The 25,928-nt window shown below is 33.4% G+C and overlaps 1 protein-coding gene across 1 annotated transcript in view; it reads right to left on the minus strand.

The window, feature by feature from the left end:
• Positions 1-25,928, minus strand: part of LOC145935406 (uncharacterized) — a 344,338-nt gene that overhangs the window by 197,420 nt on the left and 120,990 nt on the right. The window contains exon 9 of the mRNA XM_083036756.1: positions 24,212-24,273. The gene's annotated coding sequence lies outside the window, so the exon portion shown is untranslated. The remainder of the gene's footprint in view (positions 1-24,211; positions 24,274-25,928) is intronic.

Consider the following 25,928-nt stretch of genomic DNA (forward strand, 5'->3'; position numbering starts at 1 on the left):
ACGTAAAAGAACCCTCCTCTCTCTTTACGTCCTGTCTCTTTAATTAACCATCCTCTCTGTCACTATACTTGCAGGAGATAACTTTGAGGTTCGACAGAAGTCCGTTAAACGCGCTATAAATTAACTGACCCATCTAATTATTCAAGCTATATATACACACATTCACACTTCCATTCCACGAATAACACTAATATCAACAATTCACACAAGAATGTCGTCGCTCTGTTTTATCTCATATATATATATATGTGCTTATTATTTCACACAAATAATACCTTAAATTCATATTTTTCGTTTCAAATGTTGGCATAAAGTGATGTGTACGCAGCAAAATAATTAATTGTAAAAAATTAAAAATGTTTGGAATACAGGAAGACTTTGTAATTTTAGAATGAATTTTGCCCCTTGCAACTTGAAATATTTTCTAATAATAAATTGGAATCCTATCACACATATACAATGTAAAAAGATATTAATTTTTGCACAATTTAAACGCAAACTCGTTACGTAGAATAATCAAGTTCAACAACAAAAAATGTATACAACTTTACACACAAACAGTTTGTTACAGAATTATTGTATACGACATTATATATATAAGCGCACGCGTCTCTCAATGAAAACTTTTCAGAAAAATCCTCATATGTTAAGTATAATTCGCATGCAGCGAATACACGAGCGAGATCAGAACAGAGGCCACTTTAAAACGGAACTTGTTGAATAATTCGGTATAGCGTGATTGCATGTAAAGTAAATTACTTTTCCTAGTAGTTCATGGCACTACGACAAGGTACGAAGACACGTATAAAAGACTGTATAAAAGATTGCGAACCGCTGTACGATTGCAGCTATATATATATATACGCGTGTATGTATGTGTGCATGAACTGTCGGACAGTAAAACATACACAGAGAATGGGTGTAAAGTCCTTGGAGACTTCCAGATTATTGAGTACGGTCGATTGAATTTCCGACATTTGGAAACGTCGGAAAGTCGCGAATAAACACAGATTGCGCGTCAAGAGAGACTCGAGCGAAACATCTTGATTTATTAAAATCCATTTCGAAAGTGAACCCACAGGTTTATATGCAAAACGAGATCCAGTCGCAATTTTAAGCTTAACTTCGCGAACATTAAATAATTGATATTCCTGTATGAACTATCGTGACACACAGTTTGTCGAATATATTATATTAATACTATATTAAAATATATGCACTTAAACCATCTTTCATATATTATTTGAGATAACAGCATCTGTTATATAACATGTTGCAAATATAAAGATATTTTTTTAATGCTAAAACGAGTCAATCGTTACAGTTTAGATGATGAAAAAAGGGGATTTCCATGGCAATCGAAGGCATTACATTTAAGTTCTTCGAAGTAGCACAAATCGGATTATTAGTACTTACCTTATTACTATGAGCGAAAATCGAAGTAGTAAAGTACCGAAACAATTGTTCAGAGACAATAATCGATCGAGTGAATTCGTTATCGGTAAATAACTACGACGAAATATTATATCTCGCGACTCCAAATTCGCGCGAGAAATGTTTTTCTCGTTACGTTGTACATGCAAGATTCAAAGCCTTGTTAAAGTGCACGAGTTTACTGGCCGTATCTTTTCAAGAGTATAACGTTATGACATCGTAAAAACCAATCTTTTTACAAATAGGCCGCAATGCGGAATATTACAATACATGTATCCTATTGTCTAATTGTGACTTGACAGCATCTCTTCTCCAGTCTAACTGCCGCTTTAAAGTTTTAAAGCGAAACCTTCTAACTTTAGTACTTGCTTCTTCATAAAGCATTTAATCCTTTGAAGTTACTTTTATTCAAAAAGTGATCTCTTGATTTCTCTCTCTTCATTTTCCTCCACCTCTCTTCATTTTCCTCCATCTTTCTTCATTTTCTCTAAATTACTACAGTATCTTTTAATGCATTTTTAATTAATTATGTCAATTTTATTGTCCTTTCAATAATTGTTTTTTTTTTTACGTTTTTATATTTTATTTTTTATATATAATAATTTAGTTATTATATTGTTACTCATAAAGCTGCCTCATTTTATCAATATGTAGCTTTTTTTCTTATATCTCTAGTTTCTGTATATAATGCATTATAAAATATAAAAAAAAATTTATATTTTTAATATTGAATGTAAAAAGATAATAGAAAATAGAAATTATTATATATATTATATAAAAATGGATCGTTACTTAATAAGGATAACGATATGCAATTTTTAAATGTATTAACTTGACTAATTTTATACTTAAATGATACGATCGAAAAAGCCTGAAAACTTTTTTATGTACGTTATTTACAATGTAATTATATGCATCTTTATATTATTGTTTAAATACTTAAAAAAGCAGTCATTTGCAATAATAATTTATCTGATAACAGGAGATAAACAAGCTCTTTCATATTTACGAGCTTTTGAAGACAAACAAAATTAAAATTTTATATCAGCGTTGTGTCCATTACATTAATTAAGAATATGTAATTTAAAACGATTTAATATCAAAGAAATTATACACAATTTCCATTGTTTCGTTATTTTGCTATAAATTTAAGCAAAAATATATGTCCTCTATTATTTTAGGCGAAGCTTTAAACATGCAAAAACATTGTAAACGTAAAAAAAATTTAACTTTTACTCGAGTAATAGTCTAATAACATCTCTCACGTCGTTATGTAAGAAAATTTATTAAGTACTCAGAAAGAGAGAAAGAGAAAGAGAAAATATGGCTAATTGTATTCTTGCTTCTTGTTCTTTAAGATTTTAGTTGCCATTTACTCGTTTATAACATCAATCTTCCGAAACTCTCTTTCTCTTTTGCTCTCATATTTTCGTATACGTCGTATATGTGTCTCAGGTTTCCATTTCCGGTCAGGGTCACTGTGAATTCCATCAATGCATCTCGCGCCTACCCTGAAACCCGAGAATCGAAGCGAATTCGCCCGGTATGATGCACGGCTCGTAAAGCACCCCGTGAATCCATTTCCTGGGTTCTACGAAGTTCTCGTTTTCTGTCACACGAGATGCGAATTCGTGAGAAAACGTAAAATGGAATGCCTATGTATATGGCATTATTAATGAACATATTGGTCCTTTGAGTATCGATTATCTATGGTTATCAATTATAATTAATTAGAACGAGGAGAGAAACAGTTTGGTCGGTGAAAACGCGGATCGATGGATCTTATAAGCGACAGAGAGAGATATGTGTGTGTGTATGCGTTATCAATATTTTAAAACATCTTTCACGTAAATATATATATCTCGCACGTTCGGATTTATCACAAATCACAACCCCGAATGCTCCGGGAGATTGTCGCTATATCGATCCTCGAGCAGAAATGTCATTGACACGCTCTTAACCCGGCTGTTAGTATCGCTATCTCCACGGATTTGAAACAGCTTCCGTATAGTAAGTTGGAAGACGAATATGTACACGCGCATACCACGTTATACACATAACACATAAGAACGGATACGTGTGCACATGGCTAGGATGGTATCGCATACCTCGCGTGTATATGTTCCACATTGTGATCCAGAAACGGAGAGTGGATGTGCATCGTCAAACGTACCTTAGTACCTTAGTTTATCGGTTAATCGTAGTAAGTCAATGTGATAAACATGAATGTGTAACTCTGACAACCGTAAATCTAAACTAACTTTTAAAAGGATTATTCGCGTATTTAAACACGTTTTAAAATATATTTCTCTTTCTTTCCGAAAAAAAATGAGAAATTAGCTCGAGTCTTCTCATGGAAGACAAGCTTATCGATTTCTATAATTAACTAGAATTGAGAATAGAAACAGTTTGCTCGGTGAAAACACCGGTCGATGAATAGAGATCTGCTCTGGCGTGCCCTTCTTACAAGTTACAGTTAAGCTAGGAGTCGGCGTCTAGTCTTACAAAAGGCAGTATATCTTCCCTACAATGCGGTAGGTCTTAGCACGGTCAACTAGTAACCTAATGCACCATCGTACATTCGCTTTGTTGCGAACTTGCTAGGATTCTGTATCATATTGTAAAACATCACCACAGATAACGCACGTGTATCTCTTTTACTTAAAAAAATTATTCAGTAGAAATTCGCAAATTTTTAATTACTGATTTAATACTTCCTGAATGCAATAAAATATATGGATTTCTCGATATTTCGCAAACATTTAAAATATATCAGTGAACGAAAAATTTATTTATTTCTCTTTTTTTCCATGTCAAAAGCAAAATCAATTAATTTTAAATAATATCAATTAGAGGCTATATCTTTGAAGCTTTTATCTTCCAATCAGTTCTATCGAAATTTCCGGAGAAATTACACATAACAATGCAATGTTTTATTTTTGCGAGAATGCGTTAACCAAAATTTAATATGCGTGAAATTACTTTTTCCGGAAAAGCGATTTATATTTAATTTACCTTTAACGAAGAATAAAATAACGTATATAAACGTCATTTTTTTAACGACAAAACAATTTAGTATCGGTTGTATTTAACTCATTTTCGCTGAACTCATTATACGATTTATATAGAATTGGTTCATTTTCTTAGCTTCCAAAGACAACAGAATTTTATAAAGATAAAAGGATGCTTCTCGCTGCTGCTTTGTTTGACACAAAAATCGTCGTTTTAAATAATAAATAAATAAATTTAACGTATTTGTCATTTGTTATAAATCTTCTCCTATGTCTCTTTCTATATCTCTCTGCACAGTTTTACGCGAAACATATCCCTTTTGTAACTGTAAGCGGATCTCGAATACAAACGCGCAGATTCCTTCGATTCATTCTACGGAAAGCAAGAATGGCGCACGTGCGCTATTTGATAAAACCGAGAGATTCTGCCGCCGGTACTTTTTCTCATGCATGCGCTCGTGAACAAAGCTTCAAGATATACCATGAAGGCGGAAGGGATGGCAGAAATGTATAAGAGAAGGTAATATAAAACGAGCGCGGCCGGCGCGCTACGGAAATGCGGATTACAGTATGGAATGCAATTTAAACTGCGCAAACGTAATTATTACCCTCGTCGGTTTTATCACTGTCACGGTAAATAATTCAACACATATTTCGCGCGTATCTAATCATTTCTCCACAGCTACTCCGCGGTATACAACCACCGCAAAGTTTTGCGGATGTATTATGTCAGCGAAATATGTAGCAAGAACGCGCTTACGAAGTTAAATCTCAATATTTTCAACGAATTATAACCATTGTAATGAGAGAAAAATATTTTTCGTAAAATGCGTTTCTTATATAGAAATCAACTTATTTGCGTATTTTCATGGTTCCCATTTTTCAATATTATTTAAATTTGCATGTGCATAATTTTATCATTATTTTTTTCAATTATTACCTTGTTAATTTCCGTAGCAAAAAACTAATTATACCTCATGAAGGAATCTAAATCTCATATTTCCGCTGTCAGTGCTTCCGTGAAGCACGCTTAAGTGTCATTTCGCATCCTTATGTAGTATTTAGAGTAAGACGAGAATCTACAAGTGGGGAAGAGCAGAAGCGTTCGAGATATAAGGGTAATGCGGCGCTAAAAACGCTACCGTAGAGTAGAAAACTTTTCCGCGTTGAACCAAATTTATTTTCCTACGCAGAGAGATCCAGTTATAATCTCTGCATCGCACCGAGATTGTGGACTACGAAAGATTCAAAGTGAGCCGTGTGGTTTGTCGTTGCAAGAGACTGTAATTTACATTACACGATTGCATTTTTAAAGTTATACAGTCTTCTCGCCAGCGATCCAAAGATGCCATAATTTATTATTGAGAGTTTCGAAACTGCAATATTTTTCCCGTTGCGATATGCATTATTTTTAAATTGAGATTTAATTAAATTTACGATGGTAGGAAAAATATTATATATTTAATTAATTAGTTGCTTCTTGACACGTAAAATTTCTGTGAAGTTAATTTACAATACTATATGTGACAGATTTTTCAATTCTGCGCGAACATAAAATTTTCCATATTTCCAGCAAGAAATTTTAACGAGAAATCAACTATCTAGAATAAAATCCGCTTTATAAGAATCTTAGGACCGATTATCTACTTACGATGCACGGTTGCATCGCGGTAGCGTAGGAAGAAAAAAAGTCTACGGATCTTATATATATATAGAGCTATTTATAACCGTAGGAGCTTGTGAGACGCTGCCTCTCCGGAGACGAGTTGTGATTTCTGAAGGAAAAAAAATCAGGGGCGGCAGAAAATAGATGTCCTGGGTCAAGTCGACAATTAGAGCATCCGCGTAGAGCGTCGAGAGAGCGGAGAGAGAGAGCCCGACAAAAATATTCCAACAAATTGACTACACTCGTAGTAGGCACGCCATGCATGCACGGCCGACTGCCATCGGAAATTGGGACACGTGAAAGCGTTTAGCGCGGCCGGGGAATTTCCAGATTCTCGGTATAACGTGATTGATGAAGATGCTCTTCCTCGAGCGGGCGCCGCGAACCACCCGTTTTCGTCCCCGCGAATTGTTAAACCTGGGGGACGATAGATCTTCCTTTGAAGGCACGCGTATTTCTCCCGTTTCCGCGTCGCGATCTGTCAAATGTCTCACTTGCAACGATGAATATAGTTTGCGAATATCCGAACAATGCAAAATGCAAGATTGTTTGAATATAATTTATAATGTAATTCTTTTTATATTTTTAAATTATTTAAATATATACTGCTGGGGGAGAAAATTAATTGCAACATTATATATAGCAGTAAATACTATCTTTATATACGGAGTATTCCCTGTGATCCGCTTAATAAGTTCGAAATACTCGAGCACTTTGCGATAGAAACTCCGAAACTACATTCAGAAGATATTTCGTCCAGATATTCAGCGATTAAGTTAATATCGGTTTTATTGTCTCTCAGCTTCTGGTCGTACGCGCGTCTGGAAAGTTTCAGAAATTTTCTGGAAAATTTGCCGCACGCTCTTAACGTACATAACAAAAGGCTCTTCGTTCTGGTATTATGCTTGCATCATTTATTTCAATTGCTAAACTATATTCCCGTTGCACTCGATCTCTTTTATTTTGTTAATATTATCAAAGAAATATATGTGTATATATATATGTACATGGCAATATCAATAATAAGCTTCAATAGTTGACACAATAATTAATCCATAATTAATAATAATAATACTAATATTAATATATAATTAATATTAATAATTTTTGAGGTCGCAGTCGATAAATGAGAAGATTATTTTTCGTTTGAATCACATTTTTGTTAAACAAAAATCTACCATAAAATACACGACTAAGTTAAATTGTTACTGACATTTTCTTCCCGGAATCTTTATAAATTGTTTCAGTAAATAAATGCGATCGACGTCGAGAAGCAGACGTCGAGACAATTGTATCGCGGTCCAGGAAACCTAGTTAATCATGGTATCAAGTATATATTTGTTCCACGAGTTGTCCGTCTGTCACGATCGAAGTACCACCATATCTCAAAGTCACATTCGATTCATGTTGAGCAACGAATGGACAAGGCGATAATCGATCGGGCGTTATTCGAGAATCGTTATACGGAGCCTGAGTATTCTCCACGAACATATCACGGCGCGAAACCGTAGTCCGATGAAAGACGGATTACTGGAACTGAAATATGGCCACAGTCCCCGTTCGGACATTGATGCCATTGAAACTTGCTGGACATTGCGAAATTTACAAATTAAATTGCTACGAGGTGCAACGAAAATTTATGGATCGCTGGCGTTGAGTAACTACTATAACTGTGTACACTCTCGGATATCGAAAAAACAATAAAATTAAACTTTATATTAAATATGTTAAAAGGCTAATGATAAAATATTGAAGGGGCGATTGTGCATTAAACAAAAATTATTCGTTTGATACGTTAATTCTTTCGGAATTTGCTCATCTCGCGGAATTTTCACGTGACAAAAAAAAATGGAGCAACTTGTTATTTCATGTACTATGAGATCTCTTTATCCGTGTTCCGTGTTCGCCACTTATGGCTAGACAACGTCGTCTCCGTTCTCGGGAACAGCGCAATGTAACAACGCCTTAAACCGTGCGCGTTGGCGTTTAAACTGAAATTTATCATCCGCAGCAATTTCACGGGATCTTATCCTTTTCGAGGGCACGGTGTTCCATATCCGTCGTAGCTGTGGTCCGCCCCCGCGTGGCATGAATAAAACATCCATGTTGAACGTACGCCTCTGTTTCACAGCGCCGTCCTAACGATTTCATACGCTTTTCGGCATGTATGACGTTACGATCAGCGCGAATGATCATAAATTCGCTCGTAATAAATCTCCCAGTCTTTTCGAGTTAATCGAAATCCGTCGAGTGTGTAACAACGTAAGAACAGTATTTTAACGCGAGTTTTACGTGTATATTTACATATATAATTACATTTATATTTGAAAATTTTGTTTAAACGTAATGTAATTACGCAAGTTTACGAGGATGCGCAATAAGAAATAAAATATATAATAAAAATTGCTATACGTGTACAGAATATATATTGAGTATATTAGTATAGAGAGGATTTAATATCAATAATTCTGCAACGCATACAAGTTTCTAGCATATTATCTCTCCTTCATTTCTCTCTCGCCTCTCGAGAGAGTCTTCTCTCTCCAGAGGGTTGAATTAATAAAAAAAGCGCAGAGGTTGTTACAAGCGTAATCAGGAAATTTCAAATTTCAGACAAAAATCGTATATATCGTAGCACGTTAGAAAGAAGACGCTGAAAGACCCGTGTTAAAGTTCCGTCTTTACGACTTGGATTTACGAGACGCTTAACGGTCTCCGATAGTGAAAAAAGAGCGTTTAACAGCCAAAAATACCGTTCCTTTATCGCTACGAATGTAACGATAAGGAGAAACCTTAAGATTCTAGATAGAAAATAATTGTTTTTAAAAGCTGTCGTTGCAATAATTAACAATAAAAAAGCGTTATAGTAAGAGAATATAAATGCAATGCGAAAATTTTTAAAAAGACACATGAATCTGTGAAAGAGAGTTTTGATATTGATTCTCCCCTGCTCTCTCTTTTCCAAATTTTCCCTATATAATAGAATATTTTTATAAAGAGGATTACTTTTAATAAAAAGTAATATAACCAATTTAAATCGGCTTTGACTTTTATTTGATAAAAAAGTGATATGTACGATATACATATATGTATGTATATAATATAATAGATAATAGTTTACAGCTCGTTTTATTTATTATGAAAAATGTATTACAACTAAAAAAATTAATATAGAAAATTATTTTGTACAAAGACATGTATATTTCGATAATTTCTGCTATAATTTTGAATTTTCTAATTTCTGATATATGAAGATTGATTTTGCAGTTGTTGAATTCACAATAATATATCTTTTCATTTTTGTATATTTGTATGTATGTAATATTTTCATGTAATATTTTTATATTTGTTAGTCGCGAGAGTAAAAATTAAGAAAAAAAGAATTCCTTTTACTAGTACTTAAAATATTTTTAATTATATTCTTTCTTATTCCACATTGAACATTTACAAGGTAGTTCTCGTAATTGTCATCACGTTTTTTAAGGCACTTATGATAATATGACAAAGAAAGTCATTGTCATTTGTTGCCAGTTTGAAACTGATAAATTTCTGTTCACGACTTTTTTGTCAGATTATCGTAAGTGCCTTAAAAATCATGGTGACCATCTCGAGGACCATTCTGTATATAATAATAATCAAGAATGTATATATAATAATAATCAAGAAATATCAGAGAATGAGAAAATATAATCGAAAATAGAAAAGGACAGAAATTGATAAAAAAATATTTAAAGGGGATGTATTTTTATTTCGAAGATTGCGTAACTTGCATTTCACGAACTTGATGTTTATTCATATTTATTTTAATCCATGTACCTTCTAAAGCAACGTCAAAATGCGCGGTAAAAAAATGTTATATCAGCGTCCATCCGTATAAGACTTTGGAGTGATTATGAGTTACGTAAAACACGACATTGAACGTTGTCTCCGCAGCACAAAGCTGGACCACTTCCAGGCAGCATTTTGTGCTCCCCTTCTTTTCAACTTCCATGCCATTTTTACACGAGAGTCATTGCCTTCTTTGGCCTCCTACATCCGCCCGACGAGAGAAGCATTCGGAAAACTCGGTTTCCTTCTTTCATTACTTATGTCCGGCGACCAGCAGCTCCCGGTTATCGAGCGCCCGGTATAAGGACGATCGTGACTCCATGGAGTGGAATTACTTGAGCTTATTATGTCGGCTGCAACTGCACCGTAGACGTTATAACAACCCGTTACCTTTTGTGCTCCGATCTCAGCTTTCGCTATTATAGGACCGGACCTTTTTATGGCAACACTCTTACATCTTTTGAACAGACTTATATCTTTTTACTTTTCTGTTATAAGACTAGATATAATAGTGCTCTCTTGAATGAATAATATATTACACAATTTATACGTCATTGAGAGAATGGGGGGAGAATGCGTTTATCTTTATATAATTACTTATAAATTTAGGGTAAAATCATAGTCTAGTATTTTCTTTTATGTCTCCATGAAGATGTGCATTTAACGCTATTTCTTTTAGCATCATAATAAATAAAACATATAAATTTTAACTATTATCTATTACATATTTTGCATTTTACCTTTTTATCAAATAAAGTTAATTATTTATTCAAACGATTCCGCTCTATATTATTTATTATTAAGAGATCCTTCTCGCGCGTAAAAGGATTCCCGTATATGGAATAAATTGGAGTCAATATTGAAACTTTCTTTCCGAAAAACTCACAAATTGTCACAAATGTCGTAGTGGATACTACTTTTTTTCGATATTCCAGAGATTGCACCTGTGCCGGCACGTAGCTGGACGTGCTATCGGTACCGATCGACTCGATTCACGTACCACCAAAATTATTGATGCGCGCAACGAGCTGATTCAGCCTGCAGAAATGGATGACGAGTCGACTTTCGTTACATTCGAGGCGACCACCTTAATCATCTTCCCAACAATAAAGATTAAATCGATCGCTACCGGGCGCATCTACCCGCGAATGATGAAGCGGTGAGGTGAGGTCGCAAGCGGATATATCAGGCAAAAGCGGGGAATATATTTTCTCGCCGATTGAGACGTATCGCATCGTGTTCCATCATGATAATAAATGAACGGTGGATAGAAGAGAAGGAACGAAAGATGAGAGACGGGTGCAATAACCGGATGTAGAGTTAATTATCAATTTAGATGCAAACACGCTCGTACATTTTGTCAATTCTATTTATAGACCCCGATGCATAAGAATAATGGTAAAATATCTCTAATTGCGTTTTCATTGCAATTTTCATTGCAATTTTCATTTATAAATCTGCGATAAAATATGCTATATCATTTTCTTTGCGGCAAATTATAATATACATTTTACACAAGAAAAGTATATATACAAAAGAGAGAGATCAGTATTTAATCTTTAAATTTCGAGTTTATTCAGGCGTGAAGATACCGAAATGCCGTCTTTCGTCTAACATCTAAAACATAAATGGTGATTTACTGAACAGACGAAACTGCAGTTATAGCTGTGTATGATGTATTATAAGACATTACGATACTGTAACAGATATTTGTGTCCTTTACGAACGTTCTGTTGCTCGCAAGACAAGGAAATAGGAAATTTATTTATAATATTCAAGGTTTGCTAGAACTGTTAATTTGTAGATTGTTAATCTGCAAATCGCGATAACAAGAAAACGTTCGGATGATTAAACGTCACTCGAATTTGGTTTCTTGCGAGAAGTTAAACTAGCCGTATTTAACCCACTTAACCGCTTATATGCTCTCTTGTACGCAAATGTTTGCCAAGATAGACGAATACTTTATCTTAAAGGACGTGCGGTTTCAAAGTAATTTGCGTCCGGGAAATTGCGAAACATTGGTTCTCGCCATTAATTATATGCGCTAATGAATCGGAACTGTCGCAGGAAGACCTGCAGATACTTTGGAAGATTATACATTTCGAAATGAATAGTTTGACGATGTTCCAATTAAACTATTTCAAAGGTTTTTTCAAAATTTTCCTATATCATATAAATGATTTTATCTAAAGATAAAAAAAATAATAAATATTCCTTGATTGTATGTAACACAAAGTATTTTTTATCATATAGTTATTCCAAAGTAAATTCAGTTAAAAGTGCTTATAAAAAATATAAAATACGATTTTGCAAGAATTGGTTCATTTTATTCCGCGTATTTGTCTATCCATAATAATATGGTACGTCTGAGACAAAATTTCCGATCCGAGGGACGGCTGTATTCAAACTGGAGATTGGATTTCGTGCAAGGTATAAGGCTACGTTTCTCTCGCGAGCGCATGCTTGAATCGCATTATGCAGTCCGCATTGTATTTGCATCTGCTCGATCAACCATCACACACATATCTATGGCATACGGTCGTCCGCAGGAAAATCGAGGTATGCCGGATGCAACGTTTCAAATTAAACTTCAGGAAAACTTCAATAATCGATACTCAGCGGGCGCAGTTTCGCGCGATGCGTAATTTCATCAGATACCAGGTCTTATAAATCAGCGAGCTCGGAAAATATCGAGAGAACATATTCTGTTTTTCAATAATTGTCCATTATTAGATACGTCATTGTACTTCACGATGTAGATCTTATTCGCGTAAATTTTACACGAATTTTACGCGCGTTTTTATTTTTATTCATTACTATTTTTATATTACATATATTGTTATTTGTTCATTTATTCGTCGTTATTATTAAATAGCGCACATTGTACCGTGTCATAAAATTCCGCGTACAACACATTTGTTTTCCTCCGCGGTTAAGTGTCCAAGAAGTGCTTCATACGTTCATTGTAATTGCACGAATTGTTAAGCAAATGATAAGGCGTGGTCTAGCCAGACATTTTTATTATCGTCCAGAAATTACCGTCCGGACTAACGCGAATCTGGAGATTTCTCGTGGGACTCGAGCGCGCACGCTCGCAGATAAATAATTTCACGTGAAAAGCTGTGCGTCGGGTAAATATACTTTTGTGCACACGTACATTCATATACATGCGCATTTCGCATTATCCTTTTTATTATGAATCACCTGGATTATAAAATTAAATCTCCTTTGTTCATGCCTACGAAATTTAACCCGTTGAGTACTATGCGCAAAAATGATAAAAGCAAAACAATATACTCAAATAATTTTGCAAAAACATTAATTACCCAAATGAAAAACATCTGTATGAATCTGAATATATACACTGTATACACGGATATTCACTGAATATTTATTTATTTTTGCGATATTATATCACGTGCTTTCATATATTGCGGTATCGAGGATTAAAGAAATGTTAGAATGCGTTAAATCAAAGGTGGAAAGATTTAAAGTACGCAAAAATTGCATCAGGCTAGCGGATTTTTTAAAAGATTAGTATATTGTCATTAAAGAAAATTAAAATTAAACAAGAAACTACCCCCCGATATATTGAGGATTAAAATTTTAGTATAAAACCTGCACAATTTATAAGATGTTTTGCATCCCGTTTTGATATTTCCGATTGAAGTATATAACGTAAGGAAATAAACTGCTTTATACAGGTTGTTTCTCTAATTCGATGGGATTACGTTCAGAACTAGCATTATATGAAAATCGAAGCTTGACAATTCCTTTATGCTATTACTCTAATCATGACGGAGACAAAGCCAGTTGTTTCGATGCTACTTGCATGCCGACGTACGTGATCTCTGCTGGTTAGATGCACAAGTGCGGATCTCAAACGAGGAATCAATTAACGGCGTTACCTTAATAGTGTACATGTTCGAGTAGTTAGGTTTGAGCTTCGTACGCTAACGAAGCAAAATTGCAGCTTAGCTCTTCGATCCTAATCTATCTATCTGGCGTATCGGGTATTAGGGTATTTAAAGAAAGCTCGAAGCTTTTGTCTAAGAAAAATTAAAGACATTATGTGTGCATCGAAGATCTCTACCCTTCTCAGAAAATTTAAATTTTGAGTCATTTAAAAAATAGACACATGTATATTTAATATTTCTTCTAATATATCATATATATATTTTTACGAGAAATATCTGGATTTGTATTTAATGTTTGACAGTAAAGCGCAATATATTATCGTCGCCGACGATACATGGTCTCGCTCGTTATGTTTCGCGGGTGTTATCCCTCCATCTATAGTTTACAGAATTTAAACGCTTCGAGGCAAAGTTGCCAGAACAGATGGGTCTGCGTAGCCCTCTAGAAAGTTCGTTGATGTGCTTTCGTGTGCTCGTGAGCTAAGCGGCTCTCCATTGCATGCACGCGGCAAACGCCCTCGCGAAATACGCCGTATCGTGACGCTATTAGAGGCGAATTTCGACGGCAAACAAGGTGCGGCCATAACGAGGATTTAATCACATTATAGGTACGATATGGCGTCGGGACATGGGTAAGTACGTGGCAAGAACTTTTAGGTTCATCGAGCGTTTATTTGACCCTTCGTCTTGACATGTCACTGTCTGCCGCGATAAGGGTCCAAAACCTCCTCTCGAAGAAAATTTAATAAAAAATTTACGTGGCCTTTAAAGGCAATTCTAAAGACGAAAGTAGAAAGTAAGACGACACTTAGGGTAATCAATGATGAATGTTTTTCTAACGGAAATTGAATTAAAACTTTATTATTAAAGATACTTAACGTTCAAGATAGTTAGAAAGTAGAGAAAGAGAGAGAATTTACCTTGGAATTAAATTATATCTTTCTCTTTCGAAAATCCCGTCAAAAATGCGACGTCCTTTTCGCGATATATTGAACATATGTATCTGCATGTAAAATCTACATACATTTTTTTCTACTATATTATTTTATCGATTTTTAATAAATAGATTATACATATTTCTTTATTAGCAAAATGTAATTGTGTTTATCCGCATAAAACTACGCATATTTAAAAGTAAAATTATATATCAAAGGAAAACGGTAGCACTCGACGACAGACAATGATATAAATCTAGTCGCAGCCGGTCTGTTATTTCTTTTATGTACTTGACGTCGAGACACTCTACCGCGTTTCTTGATACGCGAACTCACGGCATGTAACAGAGAAGAAGTGTGGTTTTCTCCCTTGACAAAAGTTTTCATCGCGGGAAGAGCGTGCGGGCCACCGCGCAGACGGTGAGGAAAAGACCCGCGGGGTTGAAAGCACGAAAGACGACGTACGTAGAATAAATATTAATGCGACTGTTCCTTCTTGCCTCTCCCATCTGCTCCATTTCAGTCCCAACGGCATCAGGGATCCACGATCGAATACTCATTGTTTCCTCTTTCTCTCACCTCTCACCAATCGTCCTGTGTCTCTCGGCTACGCGAAATTCCCTCCTTTTACGGTTTCGATTGTGTGTATGCGGTACGTCTGTAGTTGTCGCGAATTGTAATTTCCTGGCTTTGCAGATGCGCGCTGCGCACGATGCGACGCGATTTATCTAGCGGATTTTATTTTATTATCGTAACACTCGGACGCGTCGCGATACATCGCGAACTCGCGTGAAGTAACAGAGTAAACAATCGTAAAAGCACCACCGGCTACTGAACTACCTATTGTTAACCGAGTTTGAAATGCCTTTGTGATTTATTGCTTCAGCGCGACAGGATAAAATAAAAGGGTATCTATTTGATCTCACGAGCCAGATTAAAAACGATTGTAATTTGTTACGTAGTTACGTAATGTAACGGTAAAAGCAGATATTATTAACAAACATGACACAGTATAAGAGTTTGATGATGATGGAAATCCCAGAATTTTATACTCTCCAACCAATCTAATCTAATTATAATTTGCGATTTGAAAAAAATATAGATATGGAAAAATGTATGTAGATATATTAATACATTTATATTCATTTCCTTCCAATATTATTTTAATAATATTTTATTATGTATTTTTAATTTATAATATTTTACTGTCTTGAAATTATCTATTTTTTATTTAATCTTTAAATTTTCAAACTTAAAAATCTTTAAACATGCACTTCCGCCTTTGAAACTTTGTGATAAAAAATAAAAAAATTCTAATATCAATAGAGACGCTTTAATTCATTGATTTTAATTTTGAAATATTTGAATTCCACAGACTTTCACTTTTCTGAATAAAATTACTTGAATTCTCTCTCTTCTTATTTTTCATAATGTGGTAGAAGATGAAAAATTGACTTCTCGATAAAATACGTTCTGACGCAGCTACGATAATTTTGTGCGATTCTATTTGGCGGAAGTGCATGATTCGTAAAACAGTCTAGCGTCGCAAAATTTGATGGTTTCGTCTAGAAAACTCTGAAATGCAATGATGCGTTTGAAAAATACTTAGTTCAAGTAGGAAAAGATTCATTTCTTGTTCTCTTTAACTCTCGACACTTTTGGATATATTTTCTTATCAAGAAACGTCAGATTAAGTTTATGATGAGTATATGTACACAGTCATATATTAGTTTAAAAATTTAAACATATAAGATATATTATCATAATTCTGAATTACGACAGATTTTTTAGATTTTTTATTTACACACATATAACAAATAAACGTGATAATTAATATAATTAATCAGTTTCATAATATCCAAATATTGTATATTGTAGCATTTTAAGATATCAAGAAACGTGACAATTTGATTATCTCTTTTTGAAATAAACAAAACTTAAAATGACCTAAATATCAGATAGAAGATTTACAGCTCGCACGAGTAATTACGACTGATACGTAATGAACAAATACTCGACCGCGTTTGCTCAAAAAGTGTATCTCCCTCCTCTCGAAACTCGTATCAAGGATTGAACTATCGCGGTGAACTGGTGGAGAGGCGAAAAGGCACTTCACCACTTGGATCGACCCGTTAAAATATTTACGTCACTAAAAGAATATAGGGGCGATGTTCGCAGTGATTCTCTCCACGTCGAGTCGCTCGCGTTGAAGAGGAAAAAAAAGCGATGCCCTTCGCTGCACCGGCGATAGCGAATTAAAATGCTAATTCGTCGCATTAATTTCCATCTATTACGGCCGCTTATGCGCCTTTACCAGCAGGAAATAAGTTTAAACGCTTCCACGTTTGTCCAGGGCGACACTGCATTTACGCAAAATGTGCACCTATATCTTGTTACGTTATTCAGAATGATACTTGGGATTAAAAATTACCAGCACAGGGCGTTAGCTTAATCATATTATAAAAAAATCTATAATAAAAATATATACATTTGGAAAAAAAGATATCTGTTCTCAATTAAATCATTCAGATAATTTCAATGTTACTATTATATATTATTATGTTATTATTCCAAGCAATCCAATTATTTTATCAAATAATAATTATTTGAATTGGATAAATACAAGTATTTAAATATGTAATACGTTACGGACAAAGCGTTTGCGTATTGCGTTTATTGTTATTTTATGCAAGAGATATTTTACCATAATCATTAATGGTTGTTCAATGTTGCAATTATATGTATGTATTTTACGTATCAACGAATGCAATGAAATTCTTCGGAGCTCCCGCTTTTTGGCATATATGCATAACGATCGATGAAATATTCACTTTAATGCTTTTAACTCTCAGATATTTTATTGAAGTGCGCGTGTAGGATTAGTTTCGTTTCAACGTTTGCTCGATCGACTTTTTCCGTACGCGTTTATCGCATCTTATGGTTGCATTAAATCCCTGCCTGGAATATCCGTATTTTCAATCCGACCACTTGTTGGACAGAAATATCACTGCATTGAGCTGAAAATTTTTGCATTAAGAACTTTTACGATTGTATAGTTTTAAATTTATTACGGAAATAAAATTTCGAAATTTAGTTTTAAAATTTTACGAGCTTATTTGTTTACATTATTCATTACAAACGCAAGAAATAATTTTACCTTAATAAAATTTTGATGTGCATAGAGAATGAAAAGATATTGCTCTTTTTTTGGGGGATTTTCTCTTTCGCGGAACTCATCTTGGCTGTCAGGAAAAAAGTGACGGAATTTAATAAATTATATAAAAATAGTATATTTTATTTGACTGGTATAATAATATTATTTGAGATAGTGTATCGCGCGCGAGGATGCTGCATTGTGAACAAGCATGAATTTTCACGAAATAACCGAAATAACAGTTGTGCCAGAAGTTTCGTATAAGATCCGCAAAATTAGCGCAAACTTTCACGCCGAGCAAAGCAATTTAAAACTACTTCCTTAAGTGGAAGTCGAGTCATGCCCAAGAGGATGAAGCTGTCCATTCGCGAGATAAGTTGACAAACCATTTTGATACGCACGCCTCATAAAAATGCTAATTAAATCACGAAAACGTTCTGCGATTTCACTCAATAGAGAATTAATATGCGGGGCGCATATTTATTCATCAAAATTCACAAATTTTGCAAGAAAACAAGAATTAGAACCGATCTCGTTGATTTTCGCCAACTTTAATTTTTGACGCTGTAGATAGCTCATGTCAAATATCATTAAATCCTCGTGTTTTCGCGAAGAAATAAATATCTCTTTTCTACCATCGAGATCTGGAATCTGAGAAATTATATCGGTTTCAATTTTTGGACGAAAATAATGAAATATGTGCGAATCGCGAAGTTTCGCGGCGCATTCTTGTCGGGCCAAAAACTTCATCCGCTTCTGTTTTCATTCGCGTGAAGAAATGCATGTTTACGAGCGCGACTTGCAAAGTTTGCAGGAATCGAGTCTTGACAGTTCATCGGCGCAACGCGACAGGAAAGAGGCAGCCGCGCTCGAGAGAAACGAGTTTGTGTTCGTCGGCGATGATACGCAGGATATTGCTAGCGATGCTCGTTGAATGAAACGCAGTAAGACCCTTTCAGTTTCACCCAACTTTCCATCATCCTATCGCTTTCGCGTCGGACAGGCACATCCTCTATCAGGCGAGATGACAGAATCTTTTTTCGCGTGACAGAAATATCCTGTCGCGTTCCGAATGTGCTTTTTTGATTTGCAAAAATATAAAAAATTATGATCTTTATTTTTTATATTTTTGCAAATCAAGAAAAAAAGCACATTGTTATAATCTATATCTATATAGTTATTTTTTATATTTAACTAATTATTTAACAAGGGAGAAACTATGTCTTGTGAATATTGCATCTCTGAATCAATTTGCAAGCGTTTGTTACAGAAATTGGAATTGCCATTTACGAGTAGTAAACAAAGTTTAAAAACTTGTGCAGATTGAGCTTTGGTAATTCATTGAGAAATCGTGTAGACACGTACATACTCTCGGGATATAAAGCATCTGCGAATTTGAGACAAGGAAAGATCTAGTGTACTTTCTAGCTTTTCTAACTCATCGAAGACCAAAGTTATCTAAAACTTTAAATCGTACGAAAGATTTTAATATAATCGTTAATATTTTTTAGAACTTATAACAATTAAATAAATATTTTCACGAAATTTATACTCATATATATTACTATTTGATTGACAAGTTGATTGCAAAAAAATTCATGAGAAAAGTTGTGGTAATCAATTTCGATATATTTTCTATGTATTTATTTTATTTCTATTTCTGTTTATCAATTTTTTCTCAATTCTTTCAAATAACATAATAATTGTGCGAAAACTGTCTCTATCAAAAACTCTATTAAGCTTGGCCTTCGATGTTTGACATAAACGAGAAACTTTTCTAACAGCCAAATTATAAATTTAATATAATTTCAGATGCGTATCTCCGCACACGGGGATTTCACCGATAGCGAGAGTATTTTCAACAAACTCTACCGCGTCTCGGCCAATGACAAATAGCGTCGAGTAAGTAATTAGCTGACTCTGATCGTTAAAGAGTCAAATGAAATCTCGCACCATTCACGATTAGATCCGTCAGCGTGCGACCGCCAGCGATTTAAAGTTTTCACGAGCTCGAGTTACTCGGAGAAGAAAAAAAAAAGCTTCAAAAGTAGGTTAATGTTCGTCATTAAGGCCTGTTACATGAAACTCATAGGAGCAAAAAATAGTTGAAAAATCGAACTTTACAATCACGAGAGAAATTCGTCTTTTCGCGGTTAACATGACAGTATATGTATATTCCATCCCAATATATTCCTTCTTATTTTAAAAAATTAGAAGAATACTTTCTCTTTTTCTCTCCTTTATATATATATAAAATTTAATTATTTTATTAATTTTTTGTTACTTTTCATAATAAGAAAAGAAATGAAAAGAAAAAATCTGAGACTTATGTTAAAGAAACAATAGATAGTAAAGTATAATGTATCTTATCCTGTCCTAAAATGTGTGACTTGATATTGCTGAATATTATATCATTACTCTGTTCAACGGTTTAAATATAGCTTACACGTCATGACAAAGGAAATTGTTAAGTAAGACGAATCGTCGAATGAAGCACTTGATGGAAGCATACATATATATTGCTGGAACAATATAATGAGGAACATACCCATATTCTATAAGAGAAAATCTTTATAAAAGAACTAGTTATGTGTATGTGTGTGTGTGTATGACATTTGCACATTTACTTTTGCAAAATAAATTGCTTTCTGTGAAAGGCACATATTAAATCCAATATTCGCATAATTGTGATGTATACAACAATCACAATTAGGAGATTAATTAAACTTTATGAAATAATAAAAAAATTTACGAAAATTAAATAAAAGCTATAACTTTGCGTTAAAATTAAAATAGTTTTGATGAATTAAACATCAGAATTATAATTGGACCACTCGAAATAGGAGGACAAATATATTCATTGAAAAAAAAATCAAGGACAAACTCTCACAATGAGAAATAGCACCGACAAAGATTATTATCTTTGTGTAGATAACAGAGTATGTCAAAAACTTCATTTCTTGTAAATAAATTTATAATGATCGGGATATTTGCGTTAATTCCACGCGCGAAAAATCGTAATTAACAGTGTCTCCTCTGGCCTGGATCAAAATACGGCTTTTTCACGGACTGGTGGTCTTTTTTCTCGCGGTTTTAGCGACGGCAATTGAAATCCACGCGAGCGAGAAGCACCATGCCATTTCCCTCCATAGAGAAGTGTACGCGTCCGGAGAGGATGGAAAATGCGCGCTTACTTCGCGCACCTGCCGGCTCATAATGCGCGAAGCAACCGACTCGGACATTCTGATAACCCTGCATTATTACGGCGCACCAGGTACGCCACGATGGGAACATCGTTCGCGGAAAGGAGAGACATATAAAGAGAGACTTTCAAGCAACGATACGATTCAACGCGCGACGCGAATGCCTATGGCCCATTATTGTATGGCTCTTCTCATTGTTCGACGCCGGACAATCGAGCTCGCCGTATACGCTTCCGTTTCGCCTTTTTCATCCGAAAGCTGCGCGTATCGATATGGAAGGCATAAGAAACTATGTCTCATACAGGACCTTACATTGCGGCATTAGAATAAAAAAACTTAGAATAAAAAAATTAGAATAAAAAATTTATTTGCATGTTTAATATGATTAATATATTATTTGATGACTGTCGTACGATAAGTCTCTTATGTATATATATTATCTGCGACAGAGATATAAACAGAGATATGTGGTAGATAAATTTTTTAAAAATAATATATAAATTTCTTAAAAGTAACGGCAAGCAAGGGTTGTTATGTTATCTTTGATGTTTTTTTTTTCAGTGCGATTATTTATCTCCCTAAATTGAAAAAATGAGATTGTAAGATTCAGATATTCATAATTTTGAAGTTTAATAAATAAAGACTTCATTTAATACTTACAAAAAAACTTTACGTTTTTAGATGCCGAAAATACCTTTCAATTAAATATTTTTATTGGAGCAAGAGAGCATGCTTAGAACAAAAATTAGACGTATCGCTGTATATAAAAATTCTATGAGAATTTTCGAATTCTTGCGGTACAAATTTGTTATAAAGCAAAGCCCAACGGAATTTTTCTAACGCGAGCTTTGTACGCGTCTCTCATGTGTTCTGATATTCTTCCAACATTGCCGGATGATCATATTTTCAAGAAAATATATGACTTCAATTTCGATTCTTCAGGATTGCCTGAAACCGATTTGCTTCGTTTCGCTCTCGTTGGTCTCGGGATATTCGATTTATATTGCGAATCTAGCTTTACTTTCTGCTGGCCTGTCGTAGTTTGGAAAATATTACGCGAGAAATACTGTAAACTTTCATAGAAAAATACAGAGAACCGCATAAAACGCACAGTCCTGTGTCTGACCAAACTAGTATCTTACACATCTCATCTAATTATATTTTTCTTCAAGTATAGTTTCGATATAATCACAGAGAGGTAATAATATAATAAATACATTAATTTATAATTCCCCCCAAAAATATACAAAAGAGCCAAGATATTATCATGTATTTAAAAATGTAGCAATATTAAATAAATGAGATAAAAAAAAACTTTTGTGCAATCTTATTCTTTACTATCATATATTAATTAACGCGTGATGTAATAATATCGTGTATTCATGAATCCATGAAAAAATTCTTATATTAATAATATAAGAAATGCGTCCTTTAAAATTATAAAAATCGTTTTAAATTATCTTTACAGACTGAATTTAATCGCGGCGGAAGCATGCAATAGCAAATTTAATTCACCCAATTACAGCCGCACAAAGGATATGTCATATCCCATTGAATGGAAAATACGACGATATTCGCAGATGAAACCACAAAGGCTGGTCAGAACAATGTTGCGCCGCAATAGCGATATGATAAAGGATGATTTTGCATAGAATAATAACGATACATCACAATTTCGCCTTATGTTACAAAAATCACACCAATTTCCAATATTGAACTTAATAAACATTAATCTTACTATATTACATTTGAAATTTCTAAATGATATAAATATCATCTCATTAATCTTAGAATCAAAACAAGATTTACTTCAATAAAGCTTTAAATATGCACGAATAGAAAAAAAAGAGAATCTTCTTCTCTTTGTTTAATTTCGATTATTTTAACAGAATCTTATTTTAAAGAAAAATTTTAAATATAAAATATATATATAATATATATTTAATATTGGGAGCCTTGAAAAATTCTTAATGTTTAAATATAAATTTTAAACTTCACACAAAGATTATTTCTATTTTCTGTTAAAAAATATGATTTTGTTTCACGAGAATTTATTCTGTTCAAATGCATATGCATATAGACTGGGTTCTATGCATCTTGCACCATCTTTTCTACGATTGTGAAATCTAATATAGTCGCGACTTATAAATCAGAAACGACCATAATCTCTCGTTCAGCTTTATATCATTTCTACGCAGGACGTAGACTACTAGCCAATTTTTTATGCGACAACAGAATAGCCGGCGTTTTGGAAAAAAATTCCTTTCTAAAAAAGGCACGTTAAATTAATTAGTAGGTAATACTCGCAAGTATTGTTGCCTCTTTTCCGCGATGCTGATTGGCTGTCTCGATTCGCGTTGTGCGTTATATTCGTAGCATCGAGAGAGGCTGTCATGGCGAGAGTTTGACAGTTTGTTCAAAATAAAATTAAATAAAATAATAATATGTTTTAAATAATATGTTATAATACTTTAAACTCGATTAATATTTTTGACAGTTATCAGCTGATTTCTGTCAAAGAATATTAATCGAATTTAAAGTATTATAACATATTATTTACAACTTATTACTATTTAATATTATTAACATATTATTTTAAAATTTAATTAACAAATTAACGCTTTATTAATATTTTGTACAAAAATCAGTTGATTAAAGCGTTAATTTGCTAATTAAATTTTAAAATAATAATATGTAAAAAATATTAAAATAGTAATATTTGGTAAATAATATATTATAATACCTTATCCGCGATTATAATATTTTTTGACAGAAATCAGCTGATAATTATCAAAAATATTAATTGAGTTTAAAGTATTATAACATATTATGTAAAACACATTATTTTATTTTATTTTATTTTGAACAAACTGTTAAACTACTAACTCTCACTATGAAAGCCTCTCAATGCTACGAATATAACGCACAACGTGAATCGAAACAGTCAATAAGCATCACGAAAAGATGCAACAATACTTGCGAGAATGGACTTAACCTGTCTTTTTTTAGAAAAGAATATTATAGAACTTTCAACTAGATCAAAATAAATAATTTCTCACTCACCGATACGTGCAATCTCGGAGTTGTAGTATACAGCCTCGCGCGCAGCTTATCAGCAATGCTACCTGTAACAAATAAAATAAAATAAAATATTACTATTTTTATTTTTATAACATATTATTATTTTAAAATTTAATTAAAAAGATTTCGCTTTATTAATATTTTTTGACAGAAATCAGTTTATTAAAGCGTTAATTTGCTAATTAATTTTTAAAATAATATGTTATAAGAATTAAAATAATAATATATGTTTTAAATCATATCAATTATAATACTTTAAATTCGATTAATATTTTTGACAATTATTAGCTGATTTCTGTCAAAAAATATTAATCAAGAATAAGGTATTATAACATATTATTTACAACATATTATTATTTTAATTTTTTATCATATTATTATTTTGTTTAATGTAATTAGCAAATTAATGCTTTAATCAGCTGATTTCTACGAAAAAATATTAATCGAGTTTAAACAACTTCATATTATTTTTTTTTAAATATTCTTTTTAACATAAAATCGTAGAATGGCGCGCACGTAGCGCGCGCTTGTGTTGTTCTAGTAAAACATAAGAGCGACAATGCGTAGCAAAAATATCAGCGAGCCAGAAATACGAACCGAATCAGCGGCATGAATTATGAATTTCACTTTGCATTATTGAAAACTATTATTCAGAATATATCTGCGGACAAAGTGTGGCATTAGTCAGATTTTCTTAAATTATGAACACTTTGCTATAGTAATATCGTTTCGCTGACAACCCATAAGTCTCTCAAAATTTTTAAAAAAACAAGAGCATTTTCCAAAGCGAATATTGCAAAGATATATGTATATTGTATATTTTTTTCACTAATTGTAATTATCTATTGTTAACTTTTATAACAAATAAAATGTTTATCTGCATCCAACTATTTTATGTTGTTACCACAATAAATGCAAAATAAAAAAATACAAGAAAAGGAAAAAAAGAAAAAATATATATATTTGAATAAAATTATATATAAAAATATATAATTTTATTCAAATATTTTTATTAAAAAGATCGTCAGTTCATACTTTTTAGTAACATTTTTATTGATATCCGATATACAGAACACGCAAGATCGATTTCACACGAAATCAAAATGTGAATCAGAAATTCTTGACAATCACACAGTGCATCAACGCAAATAAGTTAATATATCATACCGCAAAGGCCTGTACGCGCTCTTACGACGTCGTATTTAATGCATACCAAGAACACACTGACAGTTAACGCGAGCAAAATTCTACCATTTATAATCATGACGCATGAACGGGCGCTCCACGTTTGTAACACAGAAGAGCTTCCCCATCGCGTGCTTTAATTAATTCGGGGTTGCGGCGAATCCCGCAACTATCCTATACATTGTCCAACGATTGCGTCCGTTTTTACATCGAAATGTCCGTTATCCGCGAAACTTACTTTGCAACATGTATATATCATACATGTATACATTATTATTATTATTATGTTGGTGGCCGCAATTATTTAGCGCGCCCGTTCACGAGTACACATTCAATCATACGAAGAATTGACCAATAAAATGCAAAGAGACGATAAAGAAAAATATTTAAAGTTATAAACAGAAGTATCAGCCTTTGCAAATTCAGAATTTCAAATGTCGTCAATGCATCAATCGTATATTTTTAAAATTGGAAAACAAATTCTGTCAGAGAGCTTCAATTATGCTTTAAGATA

Source organism: Prenolepis imparis, unplaced genomic scaffold (genome assembly GCF_030444845.1).
Source record: "Prenolepis imparis isolate NDT839.2.m4 unplaced genomic scaffold, iyPreImpa1.0 SCAF_1, whole genome shotgun sequence".
Classification (NCBI taxonomy): domain Eukaryota; kingdom Metazoa; phylum Arthropoda; class Insecta; order Hymenoptera; family Formicidae; genus Prenolepis; species Prenolepis imparis.